The 21,032-nt window shown below is 54.4% G+C and overlaps 1 protein-coding gene across 4 annotated transcripts in view; it reads right to left on the bottom strand.

Annotated features, from left to right (window-relative positions):
* Positions 1-21,032, bottom strand: part of RNF144A (ring finger protein 144A) — a 114,986-nt gene that overhangs the window by 46,730 nt on the left and 47,224 nt on the right. For 2 of the 4 annotated variants that reach the window (XM_077751015.1, XM_077751019.1), the window contains exon 1: positions 606-704. The exons of 1 other annotated variant lie outside the window; for it this stretch is intronic. The gene's annotated coding sequence lies outside the window, so the exon portion shown is untranslated. Of the gene's footprint in view, positions 1-605; positions 705-16,855; positions 17,237-21,032 lie in introns of those variants that run through there. One more of the 4 variants, XM_077751016.1, reaches the window with a different exon arrangement.

Raw genomic sequence — 21,032 nt, 5'->3', positions numbered from 1 at the left:
ACAGGCAAAGCCACAGGAAATTTTTTAGAATAGTTTCACTTCTTCCGAACGCTATTGCAACAGTGAACACGCGTCCTTCTACATTTGTCAAAACCCACAGGACATACAACAGCAAGAAGGAGCCCTAAGGCAAATGCTCTGAGCTGGCTGTTTTCCTGCTCCCCAAATCCGTACGGGGTAGCCCAAACCCTCAATGAGACGATTTGCCATTAGGAGGTAATTAAGGTTACATGAGGTCATAAAGAGTGGGGTGCTCTGGGGGGCTCTGTCGGTTCAGCGTCCGACTCTTCGTTTTGGCTCAGGTTGTGATTTCACGGTTTCATGAGATCGAGCCCTGCTTGGGGCTCTGTGCTGAACCGTATGGAGCCTCCTTGGGATTCTCTCTCTCCCTCTCTCTCTTCCCTTTCCCTGCTCACAGTCTCTCTCAAAATAAATAAATAAACTCAAAAAAAAAAAAAAAGAGTGAGGCTTTGATCCAATAGACTGAGTCGTTTATAAGAGAGGACAGTGTGGGTACCTCCCTCTCCCTCCCCCCATCCCTCATCCACCTATGAGGACCCAGGGAGAAGGCAGGGCCGTCTGTGAGCCCCAAGAGGGACTCTCACCAGAGCCTGAGCATGCTCGCGCGTGATCTCAAACTTCCCACCTCCAGAACCATAAGAAACAAAGTCCTGTTGTTTAAGCCACCCGGTCTGTGGTGTTCTGTTCTGGCAGCCTGAGTGGCCACAGTAAACCATGAACTTTGGGTGATTGTGATGTGTTACTGCAGGCCCATCCATGTAACAGGTGCCCCTCTGGTGCGTGACATCAACAGTGAGAGTCTGTGTCTGCGTGGGGACAGGGCATGTATGGGGACTCTGCACTTGGCCCTCAGTTTTGCTATGAATGAAAACTCTAAGAGACAAAGTTTTTTTTTCTTTTTTTTTTTAAGTCTACATACCGTATGGTTCTAATTCTATGACATTCTGGAATTGCAAACGGTAGAATCAGTAGATCAGCAGTTACCGGGGGACAGGGAGGGAAGGGGGGAAGAGGGCTGAATAGGTGAGGCGCAGAGGGTGTTTAGGGCATGGGAAGTATTCCGTAGAACACTGTCATGATAGATAGGTGCCGCTATGCACTTATCAAAACCCATAAAACAAAACTTCACAGCACAGAGAGCGAACCTGGATGCACGCATATTTTTAAAACGGTACTTTAGGAAGAAGGGCATCCTGGCACTGAATGCCGGCTGTGAAGAGAACTTCTAACTCTACTCACTACAAGTGTGCAAAATGGCCTCACTGCAGGGGTGGGGAAAGTCCTGACCTCAGCGAGTCTGGGAATGAGAAGAACCTGGAAGACGGCAGGCAGACGGAAATGTCTGTGCGCCCCGGGCACTAGTGGATGAAGCTGTGTCCACAGGAGTGTGCGCTAACAATTCTGAAACTACGATCCATCCATGTACTGCTTTAAATAAACAAGCAAGTGGATGTGGAAGGTGGGAGTCCGGGTTCTTGCTGTCGTCGCAGAAGGTCCCAGACAAGCAAGGGGAGGCGTCTGGAAGGATCCACAAGGTCCTGGATTAGAGCTGGAGACAGCAGTGCAAACTCACGATCAGCTTAATACAGGCGCAGCCCACCGCACACGGCACAGCTTACAGACACGCACAGCCGCTCCCCTGCTCTGCGGCGGCAGCACACAGGCTGGGGTGCCCCGGCTCGCCACGAGGCACCCCGAGTGCCCAGGTCCCGCTGAGGCCACGCTGCAACAAAAGGAACAAGGGCTCAAGGGCGGCTTGCAGGGCTTGCATAGGAAACGTTCCAGAAGATTCTGAAACAGCCTGTAGTGCCACAAGGCAAGGGAGCACTCACTATAAACCGCCACACTGCTTGGTGCGGGGGGAGGGTCACAGCAACACAGGAGCCAAAGCATCGGGCTCCCGATGGCCGAGGCTGGGACAATGTGAGCGACAAAAGACCATAACCCAAATGTAAAATGTGTCCATAACTCACACGGATTTACAGAAGTGATGGGATCAGTAAGTAGATGGGGGAGAAGAGACACATTCCGTAGCTGCCCCCCCCCTCCCCCCCAGGGAGTTTGGGCACGATTCCGACTCAACGCATGGCTGCGCGGGGCAGCGTCATGCAAAGGGGACACTGGATGCGGGGGAAAGAGTGAGTGCGCAGGGAGAAACCTGGCACACACCTCGGCCAGGTGATCAAGGCCAGCATTGGCCGCGGGGAGTCACGGCCCTCACACCCTTGATGTGATGGGACAGAAATGGCAGTTGTATCTCTGTGGTTTCCTTCCCACAACCCACAACCCCAGGCTAATCATCACCAGGAAAGCAGCAGACAAACCCCAGTCAGGAGGCATCTACCAAATACTGACTGGTCTTCCCCCACACTGTCAAGGTCACCGAAACCAAGGTGAGTCTGAGAAACCGTTGCAGCCAAGAGAAGCCTAAGGAGGAGTGAGAACGGAACGCTTTGGGTGTCTGGCCGGGATGCCCCCTGGGATGGAAAAATGATATTAGGTAAAAACGACGGAAATGTGCGGCGCCTGGGTGGCTCTGTCGGTTAAGAATCTGATTTTTGGGGCTCCTGGGTGGCTTAGTCGGTTAAGCGTCCGACTTTCGCTCGGGTCATGATCTCGCGGTTCGTGGGTTCGAGCCCCGCGTCGGGCTCTGTGCTGACTGCCAGCTCAGAGCCTGGAGCCTGTTTCAGTCTGTGACTCCCTCTCTCTCTGACCCTCCCCTGCTCACGCTGTCTCTCTCTCTCCTAGAAATAAAAAAAAAAAAGAATCTGATTCTTGATTTCAGTTCAGGTCACGATCTCATGATGCGTGTTTTGAGCCCTGTGTTGGGCTCTGCGCTGGTAGCACGGAGCCTGCTTGGGATTCTCTCTTTTTTGCTCTCTGCCCCTCTCCCCGCTCTCTCTCTCTCTCAAAAATAAATAAACATTGGAGGAAAAAAGCAGAACAGAAGTGAATGAGGTGTGGACGTCCATCACAGATGTATCAGTCCTGGCTCATGAGCCCTGACAAATGCAGCAGACTCCTACCCAATGTCAACCGTAAGGGAGGCTGGGTGTGGGCACAGATGAGCTCTTGGTACTTCCTCTCTCTGGGTCGCTTTTCTAAACTGAAATCCAAATCTGCTAACCTAAATCTAATCTAAATCCATACATCTAAATCTAAACCGCGCTAAAATAAAAAGCTTATGAACAAAACAACTGCGCTTTTCCACTTCAACCCCAGTAAGATACAGGAACTCAGATTCTACTGGAAAGAAAACATTTCAAGCCATTGTTCTCCCCAAATAGACTTATCAAGCGTGACACTAAAAATCTGAGAAATACTGTCCGAAGCCCAGTTGGACAGGCTTCTTGTTTCTTTTTAGCATTTAAACTGCGTGTGGCTTCTCAGGTGCTGACGAACACAGTGACGCTCCGAGAAGGACGTCGAGCAGGACGGGGCCGGACCACACACACTCGGTCACAGGCAACTACACACCATTCAGGTTCTGCAGGGGCGGAATAAACCTCCCCTGTAACAGGCTCCCCCGGCATTCAGAGGCTGCAGGGGCTTGAGGGGAGCACCCACGGTCAACAACGGAGAAGGGACGGACCAGAGAGCGGCCGGGCCTGTCCGAGCCGTCATCACGCAGAGGACCGAGTCTTAACGGATCCACTGGAGAGTCATAGCCACACGGAGTGCTTTGTTCCCTCCGAGAACACGCACCTGCGCAGGTGAGGGAGAGGAGCCCCAGCGTTTGGAGCTTCCGGACTGCACAGTATGCCAAGGACGACTGGACTCTGAAGAAGGCCCATGTAATGGGGGCGCTGTCTCCCGTGGTGCAGGCCACCCCACACCCCCATCACGTCACCCAGAGGCTGTGCACCTGCCCTGCCAGAAGACATGGGCAGGACATCAGCAGAGGCCGTGGAGTAGTGCCCCCAGGAAACCCCCGCAGACGCGACAGAAATCCTCCTGAAAGTGCCTCCAGGGGAATTCCTGGGGTCAGACTACGTATGACCTTGAGACTCTTCCTCTGCGGGCGGATCTGCGGATCTGCTCCCCGAAGCTGCCTCCCGGGTGGGCCGCGTGGCCGGGGACACGATCGGCCCTCACAGCAGGGAACTCACTCCCTCATTTCTGAGGCAGATCAAATACTCCGCATGCGAGCTTAAAATGCCACAGTGGCTTCCACGTCACAGCTGACGACCCACAGACGGCCCCAGACAAGCCTGGCTCTCTGACCTCCGTCCGGGAATGAAGCAGCAAAGGAGACACAAAGGGCCTATTGTCTCTGCTGCAACCCGCCCACAAAAACATTATCCTCTGGCGACCAGCACGCGATGCTTTAGAAGTCCTATAATGGTTACGTTCCAAGGCTGAAGGGGGTCTTTGGAATGTTTGTCCTCTTAGAGATGATTTCCTTACTCTGAGCCATTTAGGGATTTGCTAAGAGGCCACACACCCGCCCCAACACCACCGCCTTCTACCCAATAATGAACTACCCTTAATGTATGACGGCCAACCTGTCAGTAACGTTGTCGTGATCTCCTCTCATTTTTCACATAAGGACACAGGAAAATGAGCAGCCAGATGTGCTGCCATGTACGACCCGACTGACCTGTACGAGCCACCCCAGCTCCCCACCAGGGCACCTGTGGGCTGCGGGAGGCTGGTTTCCGCCGTGGCGGGCGGGCGGGGTGCCCCGGGAGCACGGCTCCGGCCAGCTGGCGAGGGCAGAGGGCAGGCGCCCGGGGGATTCCTCAGTCTGGGGCCTGGGGTCCCACGAGCTCAGGGCACGAGACGTGCTGGAGGGAGGAGCCTGCGGTGCAGCTGGAAACAGGCCTCGGGGGAACAGTCAGGAAACGGGGTGGCCATCATCTCCGCTCTGCTGCTCACGGAGCACGCAGACCCTCGAGGCCACCGCCCCTCCTCCGGGGACCGATGGCCTGGCCTGCACTGTGGCTGAGAGGGCTGGCCCCCAGGAACCCCCTGCTCCCCTGACCCAAAGATGTGTCATCTGCCCCCGTGCCAGGCCTCCAGCTCCGGCTGCTGCCATAACAGGAGGTCTTCCCGGAGGGGAGAGACGGGTCTCAGTGTGAGAACGGTGAAGACCAAACAGGCTTCCCTGAGCAAACCCTGCTAGCACGGCCCCTGTTTCAGGGCACACGACGTGCCGGCGCCAAGGAGCCCCAATCTCACCCAGCAGGTGCTGTACCACGACCCAGTTCTCTCTCCGGAGGTCCTGTCCCTTCTGCTTCTGACGTGTACTCCCCAGTCCGTTCTCTATAATAGCGCAGCCAAGGCCTCCCCATTCGCAGTGTCCTAAGCTCTGTCCTAGACTCAGGGTTATGAGCACAAGAGGCGCCATGCACGGAGCACTGACTGATAACTGAAACCTTCTTCCCCTGGCTAGCACACCTGCCTTGAAGATCTCATAACGAAAGAAAAAAGATCAAGTACAAGGTATAAAATAACAAGGAATCTGTTCAGAGAAACGTTAGGGAAGTCGAGTGGAATCACCTTCTTATCAATATTGGGCTGTGGTTTTAACTTATTTCATCTACTTCAACCAAAAAATTAAGTAAATCTGTAGTTCCCAATCACGTGGCACACTTTTTTAAAAAAAAAATTTTAATGTTTTATTTATTTTTGAGAGAGCGAGATGGACTGAGTGCGATTTAGGGAGGGGCAGAGAGAGAGACACACAGAATCAGAAGCAGGCTCCAGGCTCTGAGCTGTCAGGACAGAGCCCGACGCGGGGCTGGAACCTACGAATCATGAGATCACGACCTGAGCCAAAGTCAGACACAACTGAGCCACGCAGGCGCCCCAGAGCACATTTCGTCCTGCACAGATATTCTGAGTTCAGGAATATTTGGGTTTTGTCTTTGCTTTCTGCGCAGGAGCTGGACGGGGAAGGCGGGAGGGCAGGGGGTCCCTGAAAACACGGGAGGAGGCGGTGGGAGAGCTCTTGGGAGAGAGGAGCTGAGCGGCTGCAGGACAGGGAGGCGGGAGCCGAGGGCGGGTTCCTGAGATGCACACAGAACTGGCACCCGGGGGCCCCCGATGGGTCTCAAATCACCAAGAAGCATCAATGGCCCCTGCCCCGGGTCCCGTTAGGCACACGTGCAGCCCAGGGCCCATTCCAGAGGAATCAGACAGGAAGTGCACAACGGGGAAAGGTGCACACACTTAACAAACGGACTCACTCCCCGCCCAGCTCAGCAAACCAAGACCTGATTGCAATGTTGGCCTCTCCCAGGAACATGACCTTTCACAAGTCCTTCGAATGTCCTGACCAGCCCCGGGGAGGCATGTGCAGGACACAACCCTGCTGGTCTCTCCCCCGGAGATGAACATGACCTGACCTGAAAGAAGCCCTTCGTTTCTTCTGCCGGGAGCTCCGTGCTCACCGCCCTTCCTACGGCCATGTCCCCCACGTGCGGCTGCTGGGACAGCTCTCCGCTCGAGGGACCCTTGCTGCCCGGTTCAGGAATCGCTCTTCACATCTACTTGGCCGGGTTTTGTTTTCTAGCGCTATGCACACACTCATAATTTTCCAATGTGGATCAATGTCGTGGGGGGGAGGGTGCACAAAACATGAGCTGCAAGGGTCACTCAGCTCACATCTGCTGCAACCGAGGACGGAGACCTGCACCAGGTCACCAACCAGAGGGGACCCCGCAGCGGCCGGTCCAAATGCTGTTCCAACCGCCGGAAATGTTAACGCTGAGCTGATGGGCAGACCGGGCGGACCAGGCAGCCGGGCGCCCCGGGAGCTTACACGCCGTGGGGGATGGCAGATACAACCGAAGGTCAGCAGGTACCACACACAGCGCGTTAGCTGGTACCGTGCAGGGAACATTTAGCAGGGAGGGTAGGGTGTGCGGAGATCCTGTGCAGGGGTGCCGGGTACTTCGTATGCCGGCGGGTGAAGGGGGCCTGCCAGGGAGTGACTGCAACAATCCAAGTCAGAGGTCAGGGCCTGTCCTGCCGGAAGAGCACAATGACAAACAGGGTCGATGGCAAGCGGTCACATTCTGGACGGACTCTGGAAGAGAAGATGCTGGAAGGCTCATGGCCGTGTGTGCGCATGGGAGGGGGCGGCGTTCGGAAATCTCACGGCCGGCTGTGGGTGTGAGGGGGGCACCCGGCAGCCCCAGGCCTCCCACCTAGCAGAGGGACAGGGGACGGAGTGGCCGCAGGAAGCCAGGGGAGGGCAGGTGTGGGCGGCCCCGGAGCCCTGGGACGGCGGGAAAATCAGTGAGACCCCTGAGCCCTCTGGCTCCTCTCAGGCGAGGCAGGCACCCCAGGCAGCAGCAGGGAAGGCAGGGCGGGGCGGGCGGGGCTCCCTGGTGACTCCCAGCAGAGTCTGTGCAGGGCCAGCGCCCAGGCCTCCTCCTTGGACGGCTTTCAAACTCTGAATACTTTTTCCCATTTTTAAAGATTATAAAACCATCCAATCACAAGCAGACAAAGAAACGTAAGCCAGCAAAACTCAAATGCTCACTACCTGGCTCTTCCCAGAAAAGTCTGTGGGCAGAATCCACAGCATTCTGGGGGCGCCTGGGGGGCTCAGTCAGTTAAGCGGCCGACTCGGCTCAGGTCATGATCTCACTGTTTGTGGGTTCGAGCCCCAGCATTGGGCTCTGTGCTCACAGCTCAGAGCCCAGAGCCTGCTTTGGACTCTGTCTCCTTCTCTCTCTGCCCCTCCCCTGCTCATGTTCTCTCTCTCAAAAATAAACATTAAAAAATTTTTTCTTAAACAAAAAATAATCCACATCCATAGCATTCTGGGCCATGGGGCTTCAAACATCTTCTCGGTGTAACGGTCTGAGAACCGTTAAAGGGCCCCATTTTTTTAAGTTTACTTATTTTGAGAGAGAGAGCAAGAGACCGCCAGCAGGGAAGGGAGAGAGAGAGAACGAGACAGAGAATCCCAAGCAGGCTCCACACCGTCAGCACATAGCCCGACTCGGGGCTCAAACCCACGAACCCTGAGATCATGACCTGAGCGAAAATCAAGAGTCTGACATTCAACCAACCGAGCCACCCAGGCGCCCTATAAAGGGCCCAGGTTTTAGAATACAAGTGAGAACAGCCTGAAGAATCAGGTCACTCCGGCAGTACGGCCACTGGGACAAGTCACTAATCTTTGCTTTCCAAAGGGCAGTGGCCTACAGCCCATTACATCCCCACTTGCTTCAATCCTCTGATCACCCCCATGAAAACGCAGGTACCCCCTAACTCCAAGTATCCCCTAGCCGCTGCACCCCCATCTGCCTGTACCCCTGACCTATCGCACCCACAACGGCCGCACCTCTAACCCCAAGCACCCCCCAACCACCCACTCCCCCAACCACTCCCTAACTGCTGGCCTCCATCACTCCCTGTCACCTTCCCGTCTCGGGTACACCACAGTCCTTCTCTGACACACAATCCGTGCACATCATGGTTTATTTGCTTTCTTCCCCTCAAGAGGGCAAGCTCTATGAGGAGGGTCAGTATTACCATTTGACAGTTGAAAAATCTTACTCAAAAAAAAAAGCCTGCGATACATTATTCTGTTCTCCCCTCTGCTGCCTCGTGAACTGGGTAGAAAAAAACCTCACCTCAATGGGACGATGCCCGTTTCGCTGCGGCGGAGAGGATAATACCTTGTCCCCAGCCTCCAAGGAGCCAAGCAAACAGACGGCAGGCTGCCCCCCCCACCCCCCGCACCGCTAGAATAGGGAAGGGCCCAATACCCCTATTTTCTGATCGAATCACGGGGAATGGCATCTCGTGATACTCTTAGGGTTCGCTGCCGTGTGTTTTAGCATCTGTGTCCCACCTCCTATTTTGCAATTCATCAATCAAACCCTACTGAAGTCAGCTTAATTATCTTCCTCTTACACATTAAGAAGCGAGGCTGAAGAAGATTAATGATTTGCCCAAAGTCCAGGGCAACGAGGAGCAATTCCAGGATTCTAACCCGGGTCCCCAGACTTCCAAAGCCCATGTCCCCTTCCTGCACCAGACTCGCCGGCCGCCACAGGTGCCAACCACTCACACCACCCCCGCCAGCCCCCGTCTGCCCGTCCACAGCCCACAAAGGGGCGACCCAGCCGCTCATCACGCTGCCCCATCGGTAGAAAACAGAAGAGGCTCCCCCTGAGGAAACACACCGCTGATGCTTTTAACTTCTTGCAGCTGAAAAGAGAATTTTTCATCACAGAGAACCCTCCCGTTGTTAAATGAGGCATCTGGCTTCGTGATGGTAATGATAAGACCACTTAGTTGGCTACAATGCAGGAATCAATTCAACACTCAACTCCTCTGTCTTCCTCCAAGGCCAATCCCAAAGACTTTATGTAAAAGCTAATATCCGGGGAGGCGGGATATCTCTCATCTTAAAAGGAGTCTCCTAACCTCCCTGGGAGGAAGGCGGGCCCTCACACAGGACCCAGAGGAGGTCAGGAAAGGTCCACCCATGGCGTCTCTGTCCCACAGTCAGAGACTACTCCCACATGATTTGCACACCCAGACCCCGGGCTCAACCCCTCACCCACTATTCTAGCATTCACATTCACGCAAGGCCACTCCAATCTTCCCCTCTCCTGGGCCCGGCGGTGGAGACCCCAAGTGCAAGTGCAGATGAGCTCACCAGACGGGGAGCCAGCAGAGTCACAACAGGGACCAGCGATCATGGCAGTGCTGGGAACCCCTACCTGTCCCGCCTGCTCCCCATGCCTCGCCCATCCCCACGCTCTGACCTTCAGCTGGAGGAGGCCGGGATCCCTATTAGATACGAAAGCAGAGCCCAAGACTTACTCAAAATCAGCTCTGACATGGTGGCGTGGATCCACGGTGCAGGAGCACAGCCGTTAAGTTAAAGGCTATTCCAGGAGAGAAGAAAAGCCCCGGATGACCAGGGTGGGTGCTCTGATGGCAGAAGCACCTCACTGCTTCCTGAACGTGAAGCTTTGTTCCAAGCCCATCCCTGAGGGATTCGAACATAATCAAATAAACTGATGCAACCTTTCCTGAAAGGGAAACAGGGATGCCAACTTCAAATTAATCCGAAGGAAAACACCAGCAGCAAGCTGGGAGCAGGCTTCCACGAGGAAGGATTCCTGCTGGGAATTCCCATAATAATGTGCGTCTGTAAATCGTATTTACTTCCAGCCCAGGGATAGAACCCGGGTTTTTCCCCCCAGGGCTGGTGCTTAATGCCCCTGTGTGTGGAGCCCTCGGCCGCGGAGAACAGAGGGGCAGCCTCAGAAGGACCAAGCTGTTGAAGCGATAATGGGTCTGAAGGGACCATGTTCTCTGACGGACACAAAACTCTTGGCTCACTTGAGAATCATCAGCATAGAATTAAGGCACCAAAACTAATAGAGCTGAGTCTGTTCAAGCCATGCTGTCCCCGTTCACAAGTTATCACCGGCCTCAGACACATCGAGTGGCCATGGATGGATTTCCTGGCATTCTAGAAGGACGCAGGACCCATTTCTGCAGGGCCGTGTGAGACCAGGTCCCCCCTCCCGGGCCGCTCCCGCCTGTGCAAAGATGAAGGGAGGCACTGGGGCGTTGGTCTGGGCTCCCCGCCGGCCGTGTGTCTGCAACAACAGGATCTCAGCAGGTCTCCCCTGCCTGCAGACGGCCAGGGGCTCCCCAGTGACAAGCCTTATAAGCAAACTCTTCGCCCTGGCCCCACATACACTTCTTGACACCCTTCCGGGCTTTCCTCTTCTCCCCGGCACTCATCTCTGTCTGTACAACTTCCTTATCTCATTGAGTCTGTCCCCGCTCCAGGATGGGCTCCCTCCTGCGTCCAAAGAACTCATTCGGCACTCGCATGGCAGAAGGTAGTCCATCAAAGCAGATCCGCACCATCTGATGCTCCAAAACTCCTTTGCAGGGTAACCGTGATAAAAGAATTACCTCTTCTATTGTCTTAGAATCTTCGTTAGTAACAGGGAGGAGTTTATGCCCGAGGAACGTGGAAGAGCAGCTACGTGGGATGATGTTCTGCATTATACCTGGCATATTGTGCTCCCTGTGGAGAGAGCGTCTGCTGGATGGATGGCTCAATAACTGCTAGCAATCAGATGTGACCTGCTCTACAGCGAAATAAAAACTCTCATTTTGGTCCAATACATTTCTGTGAAAATTGCCCCAAGAACCATGCCATCACCTGTGCTTTGGGGTGAACTCATGTAGAAAACATGCCAGGCTCCTCTTCCTGGGAACCGGGGCGCCGGCTTCTGGGCTCAGGTCTGCCTTCCAGCCAGCCCCGTGACCCTGGCACTTCTCAGGTGCTCCGCGCCCTGATTTACACATGTAGAAAATGACGGGGTTGACTTCCCACCTGTAAAAATCAGCTGCACACTTTCTAAATTATAATAATTTGGTCAGAGTCAAGGAGAAACCAATCAGCATGACTAACGGCACTATGCAATGATGGGCCTTGACAGACAACAGGAGATATTTTCTCACGACCTTCAAAATGTTTAAATCCTTTGAGCAAGAAGCGCCAATTCTAGGAATTCATCCACAGAATAAAAAAATCAGGAGTGTGAAAATGTTCATTACAGTACTTCCCATAATGTTATAAAAACTGAAGGGCATAAACGTGACTTGTTAAAAGACTATCAAACCAGTAAAAGCAGGAGAACAGAAAAGTGTGGGCCTACGGGTTGAAGTTCAAAATGACACAGCACAGAAAGAGTTTTTTGTCAAAATCTACAAACTTTTACCTACATTAACCCATTGACCCAGAAATCTCACTTCTAGGCACATGACCAGTGATTAAAGAGAGTCACGGCAGTCCTATTGAAATACCAAAAGACTAAAGACAATGCAAGTCAGACACTTGTTAAATAAACCGTGGAACGTCCACACTGTGGATTCCAGGCCACTGCAGACAGAACAGAACACCTTCTATGCATTACAATGGAAAGATGTGCAAAATACATTAAGTAAAAAGAGCAAAGAATGCAACAGTACCGTTATACACCGACCACTGCGTAAACTTCATGCATACTTCTATTTATTCTTATTTGCGTAAAGAGACAGTGGATAAACACTCTAGATCCTAATTATTTTTTATGTTTGTTTATTTTTGAGGGAGAGAGACAGAGACAAAGTGTGAGCGGGGAAGGGGCAGAGAGGGAGACACAGAATCCAAAGCAGACTCCAGGCTCTGAGCTGTCAGCACAGAGCCCAACGCGGGGCTTGAGCTCATGAGCTGTGAGATCATGACCTTGGCCAAAGTCAGACACTTAACTGACTGAGCCACCCAGGCTTCCTGATCCTAATTAAAACAGTCTCCTAACAAGATGCAGAAGGCTGAGGGTGGAGAATAGAAGTAAACAGAACTTCCCAATATTTACAATTAAATTAATTTGCCAGTGAACGCCATGGGTAGGTCTTTTAATAAAATAAACTTAAGCCTCATAATCATAGTAGTTTAGGCTAAATAAACGGTTTTTCTTCTGACCCTTCAATCGAGGGGGTAGTATCCATCCACTCTACACACCTGCTTGCCTAAAGTTGGGAAATGTCTGTCGGTATATATAAATGGACAGAAAAGTTCCAAATGATATTTAATAGCATTCTTCTTCTCTGAGCTAGCAACAAGTTCCAAAAATGTCAGTGTATATCTGCTCTCCTGCACGTCTCTTCCGAATCTAAAATCTGACATTTATTTCAGCGTCAAAAGGTTCAACATCCTCTGATCAGCCACCTGTCAGCGTTGAGATTTCAGACAAGTGCCTGTCAGTTCAGGGAGAAAGGCTTTCACAGTTCCAGGCTTCTGGAGAGAGTTTTTGATTTTCCCACAAGGCAAAAAAATAAAATTTAAAAAAAATTAAAAAGCCACCTTCATTCAAACAGGAATTCAGAAATAATAATAGTAGCTCATGTTTATTGAGATCTCGGCCACCTCCTCACAGGACGGCTTCGGGAGGTGGGTGCCGGCATCCCGCATCTGGTGGGGGGGACCCCAGGCACAGGGGGTCCCACGATGGAGAAGGGGTCCTGTCCATCCTCCCCCCAGCAGGACTCTTCCTTCGGAAGTGAGACTGGACCGTGCACTCTTGGCCACGTGCAGAACCGCACTTCAGTCACCTCCTCATCTTACGGATGGTCACGTTCACACACAACACTCTTGGGGACAGGTGTGAGCGAGCTTCCCCCTCCCTGTCTACAGATCAGGAGGTGGTAAACAAGCAAGCCCGGATCCAGCAGGGTGCACGAACCACAGCCCCGAACACGACGGAGTCCAGAACTGTGACCTCGTCCTAACTTCTGCTTCCGTCCTCCCACTGCCGCACCAGCGCCAAGTGTCGGTCGGCAAACTGTGTCCGTAAAGGGCCAGACGGTACGTGTTCTGGGTTCCGTGGGCCACGCGGTCTCGGAGCAGCGACTGGATTCAGCTACTGCAGCACCAAGGCAGCCAGAAACGGTTCCTAATCCGCCGTGCACGGACGCCACCGCAGGCCAGACGCGGACGCTGGCGTGGGGCCCCTTTGGTGAAGATCCTGCCCCCACCATTCCAACCGTTCCCCTTCTCTGCACACTGTTACCTAATGGGCTTAGTTAATTAGGTAACTAACACCGCTAACTACTGTTAATGAAGGGTTTTTCCCCCTAAAATGTTACTTCCTCTCCAAAATGCAGGAGCCTGCTGGGAAGACAGGTGACAGCCTCAGCCTCAGGCACAGCCCTCCTGGCCTCACACAGGACTTGGACCCTGTCTACACAGAGAAAGAACATTCTATTTCAGCCACGCTCTCTAGGGATTCTGGTTTGAGGAAGTTCTGGGCCTTCCTACACGCGGCCTTCATGGCGCCCTTCCAAGGAGATGTCCACCCACCTCGTGTGCCACCTGGCGAATCTGCGTCCCTCCCTCACGAGCCAGCTGATGGCATCGCCCAAGATCCCCACAGCACCAGTGCGAGGACCCATGGGCTGAGGCACCTCACACACAACTCACCTTCACAGTAAGTTTACAAGAGCCTCAGGGTCAAAGCCATGTCGTGTGGCCCCAGGCCCCTGACTCTTCTGTGGGTTTGAAGACAACATGGCGGCCACAGGGTGCCCATATACACAGAGAGGCGTAGGACATGCCCTAAAACGAATCTGGCCAGACCTTGGTTACACAGGTAATGCGATTCTGAGAGAAGACCTCATTCCCTTCATCCAAGGAGCCTAAGACACCACGCGAGCCTAACACAGATGGCGTCCTTCACGGAACAGTCTCCGGGATCAGAGGCCCCTGGGTCTGAATCCCAGCCGAGCCACCATGTTACCGCGTCGGTCATGTTCCCGTGGCAAGTCACGTCAGTAAGGCTCACAGCTCCCGTGGCTCTATCGTCAACTGTATGACACGCATATGCTTCAATTAATCCTCTCACTGGCTGTGAAGTGCACATTCTCGTCCTCGCTTCATAGACAAGAAGGCTGAGATGCTGACGTTCCAGGGAGTCCCCAGTGTTAAATGTCAGAGCCCAGATTCCACCGGGTAATCCAGGTCTCTCGGCTCCGACCATAAACTCAAGGCCTCGCGGGTCACAAGGCGTCTGCTGCCGTCGTGGATTACTCAACATGTGCTGCTGGGATGATTCTACCGCCGCTGGTAGAGGTGTGCCCTGTCCGGCTACGGTGAGCTGGAGAACTGGCCCCACCCCCTCTCTCCTTTATAGCCGCAGCATCTATAAGACGTTTTCCTCTGCGAGTTTTGGCCAGGACGCAGCCCAGGGGAGGGTCCCCTGACCTTGGCCTCAGTGGCGTGTCCAGGTTGGAGACACCGCTGGCTGCCTTGTCAGCCATGGTCACAGGAAACATTGGCAGCAGGCAGCCAATCTCTCAGGTGAGAGCGAGGAGGGGCCAGGAAGCAGAGGACCCGAAAGGGAAAGGGGTGCCAAGGCGAAGCGAACCCCACATTTCCACTCCAAGAATAGCAGTCAGCCCACAGAAGAAACCACCTGGGGCTGTTTCCGCTCAACCCAACCCGCTGGAAAAATTCTCCTAAAGGTAAAAATAAGTTACAAACCTGTGAAGACGTGCGGTTTAAAATGAGTGGGGGTGAGCAGCAGAGGTTACGTAAGATCCCTGCTGTGGGCAGGGGGAAGCGGTCTCCCCAAGCCTGACAAATGAACAAAGGGGCATGGCAGCATTTCAGACTGTCACTCCATCTTCTGCAGAACCTCCACGCAAATGAGCAACTGTGTGCCTACACCCCTGCCTGGAAAGAAGAGGAGGGGGAGGCAGAGGAGGAGGTGGGACTCGTTAAAATTAGAGTCTACTGAGCGGTGAGCTGTTGCTCAGGCTCCCAGGGAAATGGGTGGGTTCCGCTGCCTTCAGCCTGGTTTGCTCCTACTTGCGTGAGGCTGTGAGCACAGAGGGGACAGTCGTCCCCTCTTGGGCCACCAGTCACGCACCAGGCTGCCGTCTCCCCGCTTTGTAAACCGGTGAGAAAAGACCCGGAACAAAACTGCATCAAGTTCAGAAGAAGCAAAGCAGGAAGCTAGAGATCTCTCCTGTACTGTCTTAACTTACAGGAGGAGAACATTCAAGGTCTCATTTCTAAGGTGCAGGTGCAGGTGAGAGAATGAGCAATTGCATCCATGCCGATAACACAGCAGAAGAGCGAGGGAGACCCTTGGGAATCCTGTCGCCCAAGCCCTCATTCTCTACGCCGCTCAGACACAAGTGACTTCCCACGCTGCAGAGCTGAGGGCCAGAATGGAGCCAGAAGACAGGGCTCCTAACTCCCAGATCATTGCAGGTGCCGGCCCACCACACGGAGATCCCAGGGCTTATTCTAAGGAAGTGACGGTACATTCCTAGCAAGCTGTTCCCAGAGCGGAAATGATGGGCAGACGGCAGAACGCTGCCAGGGCAGAGGGTCAAGAAAAACACTCAGCTATCCTGAAACTCCATCTTGTTCTTAGCCAGATGCCACCCAAGAACACCATTTATTCTTGGGTCTCAACCATCATATCATGACAGCCACTCCATATTTTATTCTGCGGCATCCGTGATCTTTCTGACACTAGTGACAAACAGGATGAGGATTACCCTGTATACCAGCCTGGCCAATCCCTCCCCCACCGTGGCCGTCCCCATCCCCTGGAGATCTCCCACTGCCAAAGAGATCAGGCCAACTCCCGAAACCAGGCCCCTGCAGGCAGTGCNGCACCCCACTCCACACAGCCTTCCCGGGGCCCCGAGGGACTTCCGGGCTGGGGCCGACTCAAGCCAGCCGGCACGTCTGCCACAGGACCACACAGCGGGCTGGCGGGAGGCCAGCAGCCACAACAATAAAGTGAAACAAAATGGTGATGGGTAGTTCTGACTTTCTCCACCTGCCGGGTATCCTACGAGGTGTACGCTCTACTTTGTAATAAGGAAAACGGGTAAGAAATAGCAGCAACGAGGGAAGAAATGTTCAGGAAAACAAGGGAGGGCCAGGAGGGATCTCAGGGTACAAAATTCACGTCCTCGGGGTTGGTTAGGATGTTTTAAGAAACACTTTTGTGCACTAAGTTTTGTGCGGGCCATGCGCTGGAGAAAATTTAGCTGAAAACTTCCAACCGCTGAGGGCACGGGGTGGGGGAAGGGCAGGAGGCACTGGCCACCCGAGGAGTCGCCGCAGAAAACCAGGTCCGTGACCTCGTACAGGGGGGAGACTCGCGGCGCCTGGGACCCGACGCCTGGGTCATGCGGGCCTGCAGCCCCCGCTCTCCTGGGGAACATGGGCAGGTCACCACTCGGGCCTCAGTTTCCACAAAGCGAGGATGAACTTGGATTAGTTTGCTAGGGCCCCCATAACAAAGGATCGCAGGCTGAGTGGCTTGGATACTTTACTGTCCGGCTGTTCTGGAGGCTGAGTCTGCGATCGGGCATCACGGGGTTGGTCCCCCCTGAGTCTCTGAGGGACAATCCGTTCCAGGCTTCCCGTCTCCCTGGGTCTGCAGATGGCTCTCTTCCTCCCGCATCTGCCCTTCTTCTGTGTCTGCCTCCAAATCTCCCTTCGTACGAGGACACGTGTGACGGTGGGTTATGGCCACCCCGATGACCTCCTTTCTACCTGATTCCCTCTGGAAAGGCCCCGTCTCCAGCATCAGCACATTCTGACGTCCTGGGGATGTGACTCTGGGGGCACACAGTCCAGCCCACGGCGGCGCCCACCTCACAGGGCCGGTCTGGGGACCGCACACCCGAGCAGGTGGGATGCTCCGCTGACGGGGCCTGAGCTCGGTCAGTGCCCTGCAGGGAAGGCTTGTCGTTGTCCTAATGGCCACTGTTCCATCACGGATGGTGGGCTGTCACCACGGTCGCAGGCCCGGACCAGGAGGCAGGAGAGATGAGCCGCACGATGCCATGGCCACGGTGTCCCGCACCTGAGTCCTCATCTGACCGACAGGAGTGAGCCCCGCCCCGCCAGCCCCACCCTGTCCCGGCCGGGGAACGGCGTGGCGCTCGGTGGACACAGCTTGATGGTCACCACCCGTTCTGACTTTGAGGAGGGCGATTCTCAGGACTGCTGGCCACAGCCCCACCGGGCCCAAAAGCAAGTCCTTCATCCCGAGGAATAACGCTTTGCTCTTCCCTAGACATTGTGGCTAAATCGATTTGTAAACAACTGTCCGGTAATTCTGGCTACCATTTTGTATGTCTGGAGGAAACGACCCATTTTTCAAGCGTATGTGTCCCCTATGAGGACAACTGGCTGAGCCTGCAAAGGAGGGGGGGGTCTTCCCTTCCAGGGGTCCCGCTGGGAAGCGCGGGGCCTGGGCACTGCCGTGTCACAGAGCGCACTGCAATTACTGGGCCAGTTTTCCATGCGCCCAGAATAAGTCACTGGTTCGCCAGCTTGGGACGTGCCGAGCCGTTGGGTGCTGGGCACTGCCGGCCAGAAGTTTGTTCTGGCATTAATTCTGACCTGGCTTCCTCCTGTGCCCTAAATGTCCACTGTCCTCCACTTTCAGCCAAAATAAAATACCAATGTGCTCTGCCAACAGACTCTAACTGGTGAGTCATCCTGGAGGGTATTCTCTTCTCTATTTCCTAATGCAAAGGAGAGCCAGATGCTTCTAGAGCATGTCTCCAGAGTGGCCACGAGAGAAGACACTGATGAAGGGACACACGCAGGGTTCCGGCGGGCGGGCTGCCACTGCCGTGGACACACCACCGCAGCAGACAGCACCATCATCATCCTCGAGTCCCCTGTGCTGCTGCACGCTTGCAGTGACCGAGCAGGAGGGACACACGTTGAAAAGCAACAAACCACAGATCCCAGAGAAGTAAGAATCCTTTCGGGGCGCCTGGAGGGCTCAGTCCATTAGGCATCCGACTTCAGCTCAGGTCATGATCTTACGGTTCGTGGGTTCGAGCCCCACATTGGGCTCTGTGCTGACAGCTCTGAGCCTGGAGCTGCTTCAGATTCTGTGTCTCCCTCTCTCTCTCTGCCCCTCCCCTGCTCATGCTCTGTCACTGTCTCAAAAATAAACAAACACTTAAAAAAAAAAAAAAGAATCCTTTCCAGAGGCACCTGAGTGGCTCAGTTAATTGAGCATCCAACTCTTGTTTTCGGCTCAGGTCACGATCTCATGATTCGTGGTATCTAACCCCACATCAGGCTCTGTGCTGATGTGANGTCTCCCTCTCTCTCTCTGCCCCTCCCCTGCTCATGCTCTGTCTCTGTCTCTCTCAAAAATAAACAAACACTTAAAAAAAAAAAAAAAGAATCCTTTCCAGAGGCACCTGAGTGGCTCAGTTAATTGAGCATCCAACTCTTGTTTTCGGCTCAGGTCACGATCTCATGATTCGTGGTATCTAACCCCACATCAGGCTCTGTGCTGATGTGAGGAGACTGAAATTCTCTTTCCCACTCTCTCTCTCTCTCTGTCCCTCACTCATGCTCTCTCTGTCTCTCTCTCTCAAACACATGAACTTAAAAAAAAAAAAAGAACCCTTTCAAGAGGAAACCATTTCCCCTACTCCCCAGATGTCAACATGCCATTGCACACAGTGACGCATTTCTGCACAACATCGGAGCTCCTCGAACTGCTAATCAGAGGTCCACCAAAACACAGATTCCTAAAGCAAACAGATTAGTGCTTTGAGTTTGTGTTCACGTCCTTCAGCCGATCTGGTTCTCCCAGCAAGCTCCTCATTTCACACCCAGGAGAACCCAAGTCTGGGACGACACAGCTCCCCTCCCCCAGAAGCAGGGACACCCCGAGACAATGACTGAGGCAAGCAGTTTCTGTGGGTAAAGATGTGGAAATGGGCTGTGGCTGCTGGGGAGCAGGTCGGGCGGGGAAAGGCAGCCCGTAAGGACGTAGCTTCACGCCTCTGCCTGGGGTGGGGGTGGGCTAACGGAAGCTGACCCCGCTGGGGAAGGTGGGGGGCTCCTGTCACACCCGCTCACTGTCACCGCACCCTAGGCGCGGAGGCAGTTATGCGCCTACATCTACACCCCGGGGCAGGGAGGGCTCCGGAGGCACTGGGTACTCCTCTCCTCTCCACACCTGCAGCCCCCACAGGGACAGGCTGAGGAGGCTCCTGCGACCAAGTCCTCGGGCCAGAGCCACAGGGGCCCATAGCCGGGCCACACTGGGGGGCAGGGGTGGGGTCCCCATGGCCCTGGGCCTCCCGTCCTGCTATAAGCCCTTCTAGGAAGCTGTGCTGCACAAGGTGACAAGGAGCCGGGCTCTTCTGAGGATGAGGAATTACGTGACTCACGTAACATTTCCAGAGCCTGATGCGTGGCCCTTTGTCAGAAAAAGTAGACGCTGATGACGAAGGCACAGAGACGGTTCAGAACGTACTCCGCTCCGTGCGCGATCTGCTAAGAGCCTCCTGTCCTGCACTGACTGAGGAACGAAGGAGCCAAGAACGGACCCCGGAGAGCCCCACGGTGGGGGTGGAACCCGGCGCGCGGGGACGGCAGAGTCACGACACCGTTAGCAGAAATCGGGCAACAGCTCGAGGGTTAATGTGGGGAAAGGAGTCTGCAAAAGGTAGAAACACGCAAGGGCAAGCACAGAGGGCTTCCAGGTGGCGACGTCCAGGCTGTGTGCCCGTCCCAGCGGCCCAGGGATCCCAGCAAGTGCAGAACCGCCGGCTCCTCGGTGTCCCACACACACAACACCCGCCTGGTTCGTCCTCTGCGGAACAAAGGAGGGTCTTCGGACCCCGCAGGGGCACTTCCACCGACGGCCTCCAGGGGGCATGTACCGTACTGCATAAGGCAGGGGAGGGGAGGGGCGGGGGGTCATGAGAAAGGGGCCCGGCTATGACCTCCACCTTCAAATGTTCTCTCTGTAACAGGCTGTTGGAGATATTTTTGGCGAGCGGGGATTTCGACAGTGGCAATTTGTCCTTCTCCCAAAACAAACCTCAAAGCACAGCCTTGCAGGTTCTGGGAAGGGAGGCTGCCCTTCAGCCTCCATGCCCGGCTGTTCTGGTCTCCGCAGCCCGGCCGCCGGGGGGGACAGCGTCTCCCAGTGCCGACAGTGACCCTGGCGTTAAGGACTCCAGCCGCCCTGGCCGACGCGCCACGACTCGAGTCACGCGGTCGACCAGATCGCCTCTTTTTCTTACTGAACACGGGACTTAGGAATCGAGGCACAGTCAGCGCCTCACAGGATGGGGCACACGGATGTCTGCTGACCGACGCCTGCACCTGCTCTCGCCCTGAATGCGCGACCGGGTGTCTGGGGGGGTTTTCCTTTTCCTTTCTTTCCTCTCTTTCTTTTCCTCCCTCCTCCCTTCATTCCCTCCTCCCTCCTTCCTTCTTTCCTTCTTCCTTCTCTCCCTTCTTTTTTTCTTCCTTCTCTCCTTCCTCCCTTCCTTCCTCCCTCCCTTTTCTTTTCCCAAATAACACTAACCTTTAAACTCTCTCAAAACCAGAACGCACACCCTGTTTAAAAACAGGACCCAGTAAATGAAACCCCAGCGAACACACTGGTTGTTAAAGCAGAGACTCCCTTTCTAATATAAAAAACATTAATCACAAAAAAAAAAAAAAA

This window comes from Crocuta crocuta, unplaced genomic scaffold (assembly GCF_008692635.1).
Source record: "Crocuta crocuta isolate KB4526 unplaced genomic scaffold, BGI_CrCroc_1.0 scaffold129, whole genome shotgun sequence".
In the NCBI taxonomy this organism is placed as follows: Eukaryota; Metazoa; Chordata; class Mammalia; order Carnivora; family Hyaenidae; genus Crocuta; species Crocuta crocuta.
The sequence above is the reverse complement of the archived record's forward strand: the minus strand, read 5'-3'. Positions and strand labels throughout refer to the sequence as shown.